This window comes from Mesoplodon densirostris, chromosome 2 (assembly GCF_025265405.1).
Source record: "Mesoplodon densirostris isolate mMesDen1 chromosome 2, mMesDen1 primary haplotype, whole genome shotgun sequence".
Lineage (NCBI taxonomy): Eukaryota > Metazoa > Chordata > Mammalia > Artiodactyla > Ziphiidae > Mesoplodon > Mesoplodon densirostris.
Genome location: NC_082662.1, coordinates 118468753 through 118482834, shown reverse-complemented (window position 1 = coordinate 118482834; position 14082 = coordinate 118468753). Strand labels below are relative to the sequence as shown.

Below are 14082 nucleotides of genomic sequence, written 5' to 3'. Positions count from 1 at the left end.
TTGGCATAGAGTTGCTTGTAGTAATCTCTCATGATCTTTTGTATTTCTGCAGTGTCAGTTGTTACTTCTCCTTTTTCATTTCTAATTCTATTGATTTGAGTCTTCTCCCTTTTTTTCTTGCTGAGTCTGGCTAATGGTTTATCAATTTTGTTTATCTTCTCAAAGAACCAGCTTTTAGTTTTATTGATCTTTGCTATCGTTTCCTTCATTTCTTTTTCATTTATTTCTGATCTGATTTTTATGATTTCTCTCCTTCTGCTAACTTTGGGATGTTTTTGTTCTTCTTTCTCTAATTGCTTTAGGTGCAAGGTTAGGTTGTTTATTCGAGATGTTTCCTGTTTCTTAAGGTGGGATTGTATTGCTATAAACTTCCCTCTTAGAACTGCTTTTGCTGCATCCCATAGGTTTTGGGTTGCCGTGTCTCCATTGTCATTTGTTTCTAGGTATTTTTTAATTTCCTCTTTGATTTCTTCAGTGATCACTTCGTTATTAAGTAGTGTATTGCTTAGCCTCCATGTGTTTGTATTTTTTACAGATCTTTTCCTGTAATTGATGTCTAGTCTCATAGCATTGTGGTCGGAAAAGATACTTGATACAATTTCAATTTTCTTAAATTTACCGAGGCTTGATTTGTGACCCAAGATATGATCTATCCTAGAGAATGTTCCATGAGCACTTGAGAAAAATGTGTATTCTGTTGTTTTTGGATGGAATGTCCTATAAATATCAATTAAGTCCATCTTGTTTAATGTATCATTTAAAGCTTGTGTTTCCTTATTTATTTTCATTTTGGATGATCTCTCCATTGGTGAAAGTAGGGTGTTAAAGTCCCCTACTATGATTGTGTTACTGTTAATTTCTCCTTTTATGACTGTTAGTATTTGCCTTATGTATTGAGGTTCTCCTATGTTTGGTGCATAAATATTTACAATTGTTCTATCTTCTTCTTGGATCGATCCCTTGATCATTATGTAGTGTCCTTCTTTGTCTCTTCTAGTAGTCTTTATTTTAAAGTCTATTTTGTCTGATATGAGAATTGCTACTCCAGCTTTCTTTTGGTTTCCATTTGCATGGAATATCTTTTTCCATCCCCTTACTTTCAGTCTGTATGTGTCTCTAGGTCTGAAATGGGTCTCTTGTAGACAGCATATATATGGGTCTTGTTTTTGTATCCATTCAGCCAATCTGTGTCTTTTGGTGGGAGCATTTAGTCCATTTACATTTAAGGTAATTATCGATATGTATGTTCCTATTCCCATTTTCTTAATTGTTTTGGGTTCGTTATTGTAGGTCTTTTCCTTCTGTTGTGTTTCTTGCCTAGAGAAGTTCCTTTAGCATTTGTTGTAAAGCTGGTTTGGTGGTGCTGAACTCTCTCAGCTTTTGCTTGTCTGTAAATGTTTTCATTTCTCCATCAAATCTGAATGAGATCCTTGCTGGGTAGAGTAATCTTGGTTGCAGGTTTTTCTCTTTCATCACTTTAATTATGTACTGCCAGTCCCTTCTGGCTTGTAGAGTTTTTGCTGAGAGATCAGCTGTTATCCTGATGGGGATTCCCTTGTGTGTTATTTGTTGTTTTTGCCTTGCTGCTTTTAATATGATTTCTTTGTGTTTAATTTTTGACAGTTTGATTAATATGTGTCTTGGCACATTTCTCTTTGGATTTATTCTGTATGGGACTCTCTGTGCCTCCTGGACTTGATTAACTATTTCCTTTTCCATATTAGGGAAGTTTTCAACTATAATCTCTTCAAATATTTTCTCAGTCCCTTTCTTTTTCTCTTCTTCTTCTGGAACCCCTATAATTCGAATGTTGGTGCGTTTAATGTTGTCCCAGAGGTCTCTGAGACTGTCCTCTGTTCTTTTCATTCTTTTTTCTTTATTTTGCTCTGCAGCAGTTATTTCCACTATTTTATCTTCCACCTCACTTATCCGTTCTTCTGCCTCAGTTATTCTGCTATTGATCCCATCTAGAGTATTTTTTATTTCATGTATTGTGTTTTTAATCGATGCTTGATTCATCTTTAGTTCTTCTAGGTCCTTGTTAACTGTTTCTTGCATTTTGTCTATTCTATTTCCAAGATTTTGGATCTGGGAAATAGAATCTTAGATCATGTTTACCATCATTATTCTGAATTCTTTTTCACGTAGACTGCCTATTACCTCTTCATTTGTTAGATCTGGTGGGTTTTTATCTTGCTCCTTCTCCTGCTGTGTGTTTTTCTGTCTTCTCATTTTGCTTATGTTACTGTGTTTGGGGTCTCCTTTTTGCAGGCTGCAGGTTCGTAGTTCCCGTTGTTTTTGGTGTCTGTCCCCAGTGGCTAAGGTTGGTTTAGTGGGTTGTGTAGGCTTCCTGGTGGAGGGGACTAGTGCCTGTGTTCTGGTGGATGAGGCTGGATCTTGTCTTTCTGTTGGGCAGGTCCACGTCTGGTGGTGTGTTTTGGGGTGTCTGCGGACTTTTTATGATTTTAGGCCACCTCTCTGCTAATGGGTGGCATTGTGTTCCTGTCTTGCTAGTTGTTTGGCATAGGGTGTCCAGCACTGTAGCTTGCTGGTCGTTGAGTGAAGCTGGGTGCTGGTGTTGAGATGGAGATGTCTGGAAGATTTTTGCCGTTTGATATTATGTGGAGCTGGGAGGTCTCTTGTGGACCAGTGTCCTGAAGTTGGCTCTCCCACCTCAGAGGCACAGCACTGACTCCTGGCTCCTCAATTTGGGATGATTTGTTGTCTATTCCTGTATTCCAGAGATGCAGGGTACATCAAGTTGATTGTGGAGCTTTAATCCACTGCTTCTGAGGCTGCTGGGAGAGATTTCCCTTTCTCTTCTTTTTTCTCACAGCTCCTGGGTCTCAGCTTTCGATTTGGCTCCCCCTCTGCGTGTAGGTCACCGGAGGACGTCTGTTCTTCGCTCAGATAGGACAGGGTTAAAGGTGCAGCCTCTTTGGGGACTCTGGCTCACTCAGGCTGGGCGGGAGGGAGGGGCACGGAGTGCAGGGCGAGCCTGCAGTGGCAGAGGTCGGCGTGACGTTGCACCAGCCCGAGGCGCGCCGTGTGTTCTCCCAGGGAAGCCGCCCCTGGATCCCGGTACACCGGCAGTGGCGGGCTGCACAGGCTCCCCGAAGGGCGGTGTGGACACTGACCTGCGCTCACACACAGGCTTCTTGGCAGCGGCAGCAGCAGCCCCAGCGTCCCACGCCCGTCACTGGGCTCCGCGCTTTCCGTCGAGACTCGTGCCGGTCTGTGGAGCCCCTTTAAGCAGCGCTCTTAATCCCCTCTCCTCGCGCACCAGGAAACCAAGAGGGAAGAAAAAGTCTCTTGCCTCTTCGGCAGCTCCAGAGTTTTCCCGGACTCCCTCCCGGCTAGCTGTGGCACATTAGCCCCCTTCAGGCTGAGTTCTCGCCGCCAGCCCCAGTCCTCTCCCTGCGCTCTGACCGAAGCCCGAGCCTCAGCTTCCAGCGCCGCCCGCCCTGGCGGGTGAGCAGACAAGCCTCTCGGGCTGGTGAGTGCCGCTCGGCACCGATCCCCTGTGCGGGAATCTCTCCGCTTTGCCCTACCCAGGTATGTGGGGAGTTTCTTGCCTTTTGGGAGGTCTAGGGTCTTCTGCCAGCATTCAGTAGGTGTTCTGTAGGAGTTGTTCCACGTGTAGCTTATTTCTGGTGTATCCGTGGGGAGGAAGGTGATCTCCACGTCTTACTCTTCTGCCATCTTACCCGGAAGTCCTCTCCATTGGGTATTTTTAATTAGGGTAAGAGCATGATCTGATTTTCATCTTTAAAATATAACTTTTCTTTTGTGTAAAGAATTGATTGGAAAAGAATAAGAATAAACAAGGAGAGTAGATAATGAGAGAAGATTGTTTCTGTATAGGAGCAGTTTCAGCGGAGATGGAACAAAATGGATAAATTTGTTTTGTAGGTAGAACTGACAAAACTTGTCAGGAGATACTACTCGACATGGCCTCAAAGGCTAATTTTCTCTCCCCTTTCAGTAATTTGGCAAAGAGCTGACAGTGGAAGAATAGGTTGATACTAGCTGCTGAGTTCTTGAAGCTCCCTCTTCTAACAAGGATCTTTCAACTAAGAAGCTCCTGTTGTTATGTAGTCATTTAGATGTTTCCTGTTCCTCTTTTTTTAAAAATAAATATGCCACTCCTGTGAAATATTGTATAATTATATCAACTTTACAGAGAGAAACATTCGACAAAATCCAGCACCCATATATGACAAAAACTCTTAGTAAGTTAAGAATCGAAGGGAATTATCTCAATTTGATAAAGAGCATAACAAAAAAAAATCAATAGGATCATACTTAATGGTGAAAGACTGAATGCTTCCTCCCTAAAATCAGGGACAAGGCAAGGATATCTGCTCTCACCACTCTTATTTAACATGGTAATAAAAGTTCTGCCCACTGCAATAAGACACAAAGAGGAAATAAAAGGCATATAGGTCAGAAAGGAAGATGTAAAACTGCCCCTATTTATGTGGGTGACATTATTATCTATGTAGAAAGACCCAAGGTACTTGCAAAAACAAAATAAAACAAAAAAACTTCCTAGAACTAGTGAGTTAGGTAAGGTTACAACATACAGTATCAACATATGAAAATCAATCACATTTCTATATACTAACAGTGAAAATGAGTGAACCAAGATTAAAAGCACAATATCATTTACAGCAGGGGTCCCCAACCCCTGGGCCATGGACCACTACCGCTCCATGGCCTTTTAGGAACCAGGCTGCTCAGCAGGAGGTGAGAAGCGGGGGAGCGAGCAAAACTTCATCTGTATTTACAGCTGCTCCCCATGGCTCACATTACTGCCTGAGCTCCACCCTCTGTCAGATCAGCAGTGGCCTTAGTATCTCATAGGAGCACAAACTCTACTATGAACTGTGCATGCAAGGGATCTAGTTTGAGTGCTCCTTATGAGAATCTAATGCCTGATGATCTGAAGTGGAGCTGAGGCAGTGATGCTAGTGCTGGGGAGCAGCTGCAAATACAGATTATCATCAGCAGAGAGGTTTGACTGTGCAGAGACCATAATAAATCAACTGCTTCCAGGCTCATATCAAAGCCCGATCAGTGAGTGGCAAGTGAAAACAATCTCAGGGCTCCCACTGATTCTGCATTATGGTGAGTTGTATAATTCTTTCATTATATATTACAATGTAATAATAATAGAAATAAAGTACACAATAAATGTAATGCACTTGAATCATCCCAAAACCATCCCCTCACACACACCAGTCTGTGGAAAGATTGTCTTCCACAAAACCATTCCCTGGTGCCAAAAAGGTTGGAGACCACTGATTTACAGTTTCTCCAAAGAAAATTAAACACTTAGGTATATGCTTAACAAAACATGTATAAGATTTGTATGCTGAAAAATTACTAAATGCTGGTGAAAGAAATCAAAGGAGACTTAAATGGAGAAGCATACTTTGGACATGAACTGGAAGACTCAACACTATAAAGTTGTCATTTTCCTTAAATTGATCTATAGATTTAATGCAATTCCTATAAAAATCCTGGCAAGCATTTTTGTAGACATAGACAAGCTTATTCTAAAATTGATATGGAGTTGCACAGGCCTTAGACTAAAGACCTAAACTAAAATAATCCTGATAAAGAAGAATAACGTGAGAGGAATCACTCTACCCAAAATTAAGATTTACTATACAGCTACCTTAATCAAGATACTGTGGTATTGGTGGAGCAGTAGATACATAGATCACTAGAACAGAGTGGAAAATTCAGAAATTGATGCACAGAAATACACTCAACTGATTTTTGACAAATGTGCAAAATGGAGGATAGTAGCCCTTAAAAAAAATTGAACTGAAGCAATTGGATATCTGTAGGCAAAAATTTAACCTTGATCTAAATCTCACAGCTTATTACCAAAAATCTCACAATGGATCATTGACTTAGATGTAAAAAATAAAACTTTAAAACTTCTAGAGAAAAATTACAGAAAAATGTGTAAAATATGGAAACAAAAAAGACCCCAAATAGCCAAGACAATCTTGAGAAAGAAGAGTAAAGCTGAGGTATCATACTCCCTGATTTTGAATTATATTACAAATCTACAATAATCAAAACAGTATGGTACTGACACCAAGACAGACATATAGATCAGTGGAACAGAATAGAGAGCCCAGAAATCAACCCACTCTTATATGGGCAATTAATCTATGACAAACAAAACAATATACAATATACAATGGGGAGAGGGCAACCTCTTCAATAAATGGTTTTGTGAAAACAGGACAGCTACACACAAATGAATCAAACTAGACTACTCTCTCATACCATGCACAAAAATAAATTCAAAATGGATTAAAGACTTAAATGTAAGACCTGAAACCATAAAACTTTTTAGAGGAAAACATAGGTAGCAAACCCTTTGATATTTATCTTAGTGATATTGTTTTGGATATGTCTCCTCAGGCAAGGGCAACAAAAGCAAAAATAAATAAATGGGACCACATCAAGCTTAAAAGCTTTTGCACAGTGAAGGAAACTATCAGCAAAATGAAAAAGCCACCTGGTGAATAAGAGAAGATATTCACAAATGATAGATCCAATAAGGGATTTTTTAAAAAGCTCATACAATTCAACATCAAAAAAAACCCAAACAACCCAATTGAAAATGGACAGAAGACCTGAATAGACATTTTTTTCCAAAGAAGACATACAAATGGCCAACAGGCACATGAAAAGATGCTCAACATCACTAATCCTCAGGGAAATGCAAATCAAAACCACAATGAGACATTACCTCACACCTGTCAGAATGGCTATTATCAAAAAGATAACAAATAACAAGTGGTGGTGAGAATGTGGAGGAAAGGGAACCCTCATACACTGTTAATGGAAGTGTAAATTGGTAGAGCCACTATGGAAAACAGTATGGAGATTCCTGAAAAAATTAAAAATAGAATTACCATTTGATCCAGAAATTCCACTCCTGAGTATTTATCAGAAGAAAACAAAAACACTAATTAGAAAAGTTGCATGCCCCCCAGTGTTCATTACAGCATTATTTACAATAGCCAAGATATGGAAGCAACCTAAGTGTCCATCAATAGATGAATAGATAAAGAAGATGTGGTAAATATTTACAACGGAATATTATTCAGCCATAAAAAAATGAAATCTTGCCATTTGTGACAACATTGATGGACTGAGAGGGTATTATGCTAAGTGAAAGAAGTTAAGCACATACTGTATGATTTCACTTATATGTGGAATCTAGAAAGCAAAACAAATGAACAGACATAACAAAACAGAAACAGAGTCATAGAGAACAAACAGGTGGTTGCCAGAGGGGAAAGGGATAGGAGGAGGAAAGAAATAGGTGAGGGATATTGAGGTACAAACTTCCATTTTGAAAAATAAATGAGTCATGGTTATGGACATAACTATGTACATCTTTGTATGGTGACATCATAGCTAGGTTATCATGGTTGATCACTTTGAAATGTAAAAAGTAAAAAACAAAAGGAGACTTAAACCAATGGAAAATAATACTATGTTTTTAATATGGAGGCTCAAGATCATTAAAATATTAGTTTTTCATAAATTAGTTAATAAATGCAATAGGATTTCAATAAAATAATACCAGAGATTGGTTCGCTTGTATGTATGTAACTGTGCTGAGTATGTGTGTGCATTGGGGAGGGGTGTAAGTTAAACAAGCTGCTTCTAAAATTTATATGAAAAATTTAAACAGGCAAAACACCTAAAAATATTCTGAAGAAGAATAATGGCAGGTAACTATCGCTATTAGATAATAAAACATTTTTAAAAATCTATGATAATTAATGTTGTTGACACATTAAATAAATATATAAATGCAACAGAATAAAAAGTCTACAGTATTTCCATATTTCACATTGTTTCAGAGGACTTTCGTTTGCCCCAGGGAAGGGTAAGCCCAAAATAATCCAGAAAAAAAAGGTCAATTGAATTCCAAAAATATTTTTTTAAACTCATAACTAAAATATTTGTCTTAAAAGCTGAAATAGTTTTTAACTTTTTAATAGTTTTTAACTTTCTAGAGAGGAAAGCTACATTTAGTTTACAAAGAATTTTGAATATCAAAAGTCTAAGCACTGAAAGTACTTTGTATGTGAAATGTATAATGTAAACTACTACAGAGTTAGGAAGAATTTAGGTTTTTCTGCCAAAATAAAATAAAGGTGTCCAGCTTTGTGGAGAAGATAACACTGGAGTTAGTTGGATACTGGGGAAGGCCCACTCTTCGATCTACCAGCAGATACCAGGTTTACCCTGCTGTAAGGAAGGACGGGTGGCAACTGATAAAGCAGAAGAGATATGTCACTCACTTCCCAGCCTCAGAAAACACGTGAATCCTGGTGGAGCAGAAAAAGTTAAGTGATACATCCAAGTGGATGTCTTGGTGACATCCCACTGTGTCTTATTTACTCCATTATAGGGTCAAGGGTGCAACTGAATGTCCAATTTCCCTCAAGCAGTGGTTGAGAAAGGGCCAGTGGACCTAGAGTAGTCACAAGGAAGATGAAGTGCAGGAACCACATTGATTAAAGAGCATGATAAGACCAGAGTCATCACAATAGATAACAAGGATGACCACGGGAGTTCATGTATTCACATAGAAATCCAACATGGACAGGTGGAAGTGACCATGGATCAGGTTCCTCTTCCTCCATGCTAAGAAAACTAGAAGGCTTTGTTACCAACCCAGGGTTCTTGGACTCCTTAATCAATAGAAATTGATAAGAGGTCAAACTAGAAATTCACGCAAGGCTTTACTGGGACTTGTGTTGTGGCACAAGGGAGGGAAAGCAAATAACAGGTCCCCTTGCTCGTTCCTGAGTGGGGGTGAGCTGGTCCCTTAAATGGGGTGAGGGTAGGGGTGGACCCTTGGGTCAAGCCAGAGGGGTGGCTTAGGTGGTCTGTGCACCTACTTGGTGGTGCTTTGTGCAGGGATCATGTGCAGGACTCTGCTTTTGCTTGACACCTCAGAAGTGGAAGTTGGGTTTTTGGTCATTTTGTATCTTTTTTTTTTTTTTTTTTTTTTCTTTTTGTGGTATGCGGGCCTCTCACTGTTGTGGCCTCTCCCGTTGTGGAGCACAGGCTCCGGATGCACAGGCCCAGCGGCCATGGCTCACGGGCCCAGCCGCTCCGCGGCATATGGGATCCTCCCAGACCGGGGCACGAACCCGTATCCCCTGCATCGGCAGGCGGACTCCCAACCACTGCACCACCAGGGAGGCCCTTGTATCTTTTTTTAATGAATTTATTTTTATTTGTATTATTTATTTTTGGCTGCGTTGGGTCTTCGTTGCTGCTCATGGACTTTCTCTAGTTGCGGCAAGCGGGGGCAACTCTTCATTGCGGTGTGCTAGCTTCTCATTTTGGTGGCTTCTCTTGTTTCAAAGCATGGGCTCTAGGTGCATGGGCTTCAGTAGTTGTGGCACATGGGCTCAGTAGTTGTGGCTCGCGGGCTCTAGAGCGCAGGCTCCGTAGTTGTGGCGCATGGGCTTATTTGCTCCAAGGCATGTGGGATCTTCCCAGACCAGGATTTGAACACATGTCTCCTGAATTGGCAGGTGGATTCTTAACCACTGCGCCACCAGGGAAGTCCCAGTCGTTTTGTATCTTATTGTTCCTAATTGCCTGACTGCCATGTGTGCAGTTATTTTTAGACCCTTATAGTTTCTTTGTATTCTGTTGCTGGAGGAGAGTTTTGTACAGGTTCAAGCACTGTAACAAAGGGTCCCAGGTCCCAGGTCCAGCCTGTCTCACCTGCACCAGAACTTGATTCACCCAGAGGATAATGGGAAAGAAAGGGCAGGAGCAAGACCTTGAATTTCATTGTTTACTCATAAAATGACTTAATTACTAAATTGCCCCAGTTTACATGAAAAAGACTAGATGACTTTTTTCTGTCAGGCAGATTGGGAACTCAGAATTACAAAGTAGACTGAACTGCAGAATTGTTTTAAAGTTAGATTTTTATGTGCTTGCATGCATAGCCTATAAAATGCGCAATGATTTTAGAGATGTTGATATTTTTGTATTTCAAAAATATTTTATAATGAGAACACTGTGTACTCATGTGTATCTTATGTATCTTTTAATAAATAGATCAGTATAATAATTTTTATTTGCTCAGTAATTATCCATTTTGATCATTATAGTTTGATTCAACACATATCTTGTGTCACAAATTGATTCTAAATTTCACCCTGATTCTTTTTTATATTTTTAAGGTGAGGAGCAGTAAATCGCCTTTTATTATTCCATTTCTAATTCAGTTGCTTTAATTTTATGGAAGTTTTCATGTCAAAATCCTTTACTGTTGACTCTTTTCAGGTTTTCAGGACTAATGAAATTACCTAATTTATCAGAAAGGTGTTATGCTGACTCTTTTCATATTTCCGTTTACTTCTCTTTCTTTATCTTTGTGACTTAGCTTAAAAAGGGCAGGAGAGGACCCAACCTGAAGGACCTTTTCTAAACTCTCTTTGGCTCCTCCTGACCCTCCCCTTGTACTTCTGGCTTCTCTTGCTCTCCTACCACAGGAAGCTCCAATTTGGATCTGCTTCTAACTTTTCTTTCTTTTCAGCCAATTTCACAGCATTCTTTCAGCAATTTGCTCCCTGAGCTGTTAGTCTTCTCTTCCTCTGAGCCTGCTGTGCATCCTGCCCATGAGGAAAACCCTTCTTTCAGCCCCGCAGGGACTTCCTTATGTGGCTCATCTCTAGCCAGAAGAAGCGAAGCATCAGGCCAAGTCATGTGCACTGCATGCCCATCATATGCAGTTAGGAGTTCTCTCCACTTAACTCCCTCACTTCCCATTCCATGGTTCCCTTTCCTTTGAAGTCCCACATGTTTGAAAATATTCTCTCTAGAAGGATTTTAGTTCACTCCAAACCCATTTCCTAAAAGATATCTATATTTTTGCTTTGCTTATCTTATTAAATCAAAAGACACTTAGATTTCTACACAATATCCTCCCTAGTGACCACTTGTTCAAGCATCCAATTTATGTTAAAAGAGGATTCAGTGGAGTGGCTATTTTAATGTGGTTTATACCATATTAAAAAGTGGATTGGTCACTTTAAATTTAAGCTTGAGATAAACACTAGGTCACATTCTGACCCTGTAATTTTCTACTGGAATACAGACAATGGGTGTCTTTGAGTGACTTTTGCTTTTATTTATGTTAACAAAAGGTTGAGGAAGTGAAAATCAATTATTAGAGGCTAGACCCCAGCTCCCTGGCCATGATGTGTGAGACTTCACTAATCATCTGAAATCTTGGTTCTGTAACTTTACCTATATAGGCTTCCTCCTGGAAGGCATGCACACCTATTTGGGTAGGGATTTCATCTTAGGAAAGGGATTTCCTACCACAGAGCATCCTGGACTTCTTTGTTTCTTAGACTATATGCAACAGGGTTTAGTAAAGGTGTGATGACAGTGTAGGTCACTGAGATCATCCTTGGTGTTCTCTGACTTGGGCTTGGGGTAGGGAGTGGAGGCACAGCCATAGTGGACAATGACCACAGTGAGGTAGGAGGCACAGATGGCAAAGGTCTTCTTCCGGCCCTCAGCTGAGGTGATCTTGAGAATGGTGGAAATAATGAGGATGTAGGAGATGAAGAGGAAGGTTGCAGGGCCTGTAATGACCAAGAGGCTGATAATTAAGGTCAGGATATCATTGATGATTGCGGTAGCACAGGCCAGGTCCAACACAGGTTGAACATGGCAGAAAAAATGCTCAATCAGTGACTTGCAAAAGGGCAGTCTGAAAATGGCCACAGCCTGAACCAGTGAGAGTGAGAACCCCGTGGCACAGACTGAGGATGCCAGCCTGGCACAGACCCTCCAGTTCATGATGATCGAGTAATAAAGTGGCAGATGGCCGCATAGCAAGCATACCCCTTTACTGCCAATAGGAAGCAGTTGGTGATGACAAAGCCAAGGAAGAAAAAAAGCTGAGTCCCACAGCCCTCCAGGGAAGTGGATTGGCTCAGACCTACAAGGCTGGAAAGCAAGCGAGGGATGATGACCAGGGAGTAGAAAGTCTCTGATAGGAGAGGACACTTAGAAATAAGTACATGGGGGTGTGGAGGTGATGGTCAATGCGGATTACAGTCACAATGATGACATTGCCAGCCAGAGTTAGAATATACACGGTGAGAAACGCCACAAAGAGTGTGAGCTGATGTTCTTGGAAGTGGGAGAAAACTTGGAAAACAAACTCTCTTACCTCTGTGTGGTTGGCTGTCCTCATTGAAGATCTCAGGTCTGAAAGACAAAGTCAGTACCACCTCTTTGGACCAGACACTGCCCTGCCCTCTGGTGAACACACTGGCCAGAGCAAAGATTCAACACCACAAAGACCCAGTTCAAAACTTCATGAATCAGCTGCCTTTTCCAGGGACATGGCAGACTAGGCCTAGAACTGGAATTAAAGATACAGAGAATTTGAGCAACACTATTTAAAAGTTTGAGGTAAAGCATTCTTTTCAAGTACTCTTGGGTCATGTAAAAAATGACAACCTATGTATGGCTCATGAAATTGGTCTCAATTTTTTCTTAAAACTGGATTTTCTTAAAATGTAGACCACAGTCTCAGACCAGAGTGTAATTAAGCTAGAAATTGTCACAAAAAGGAACTTGAAAAATTACAAATAGTTGATAATCTAACCAATGGTTCAAAGAGGAACTAATAATGGAAGTTAGAAAATATTTAGAATTAAAGAATAATAAAAGAATTATGTACCAACACATGTACAATGCATTTGGAACATAATTAGAGGAAAGTTCGTAGTTTAAAATGCTTGTTTGTTACAATTTTTTTAAAGGCTGAAAATTAATGAGTAGAGCATCCATCCTAAGAAGTTATAAAAATAAGATAAAAAAAGACAGTAGAAGGAAAAAATAATGACACAATGTTACTAATATATAAAAGAAAGATAAAACAGACAAGGTCCACAAGGGTAAAAGTTTATAAACTTTAGGTAAACTGCTAGTGAAACTGATGAAGAAAAAAAAAAGAGGACATAAACTCCAGTATGAATTAATAAAGGGACACAATAAAAGAAGTTTCAGACACAAAAAGATGAAGAGCAATATTATGAACAACTTAATATCAATACATTTTTAAACTTCAATGAAATGGATGCATTTCTAGAAAAATAATTACTTACCAATATTGAATGAAGAAGAAGATATTTGAAAACTACTGGAAATAAAGACAGTAATAAAAAAATCTACAAATAAACCTCCAGGCCAAGAACAATTTACGAATAAATGCTATAAAACATTCAAGGATAAATTAATTTCAGTCTTACACAAACTATGTTTGGTAATAGAAAAAAGATGGTATAAGGGAGCAAAAGAGACCAAAATGTGTCTCTTTAGCATGAGGATTAATTTAGGCTGATTATTTTTTTTAATAAATTTATTTTATTTATTTATTTTTGGGTGCATTTCTTCATTGCTGCCCATGGGCTTTCTCTAGTTGCTGTGAGCAGGGGCTACTCTTCATTGCAGTGCATGGGTTTCTCATTGCAGTGGCTTCTCTTGTTACAGAGCATGGGCTCTAGGTGTGTGGGCTTCAGTAGTTGTGGCACATGGCCTCAATAGTTGTTGTTCATGGGCTCTAGAGTGCAGGCTCGCTAGTTGTGGCGCACGAGCTTAGTTGCTCCGTGGCATGTTGGATCTTCCTGGACCAGGGATTGAACCCGTGTCCCCTGCATTGGCAGGTGGATTCTTAACTACTGTGCCACTAGGGAAGCCCTAGGTTGATTATTTTTAAGGTCCAATGACTCAGGAAGAATCTTTGACCTTTCCTCTAACTGACTAAAAGAATGTAGATGGAGGACTTGTTCCAGGAAGGGGGATAGCACAATAGATAACTATGGTATGAACCAGGTATCGTAGACAGGGAGGAAACTAGAAAAGTCTGCTTGTTAAAATTTCTGAGTCCCATTGTTTCTGCCTGGCCCAGCAAGCATTTGTTTACCAAACATTTGCTTTTCCATCTCCTTGTGAATTGCCTTTCTCTCCTTTGAAGTCCCA

At 39.9% G+C, this 14082-nt stretch overlaps 1 pseudogene; it reads right to left on the bottom strand.

The window, feature by feature from the left end:
* Positions 1–12289, bottom strand: part of LOC132483067 (olfactory receptor 10J1-like) — a 33453-nt pseudogene extending 21164 nt beyond the window's left edge.
* Positions 12290–14082: the final 1793 nt, after the last annotated feature.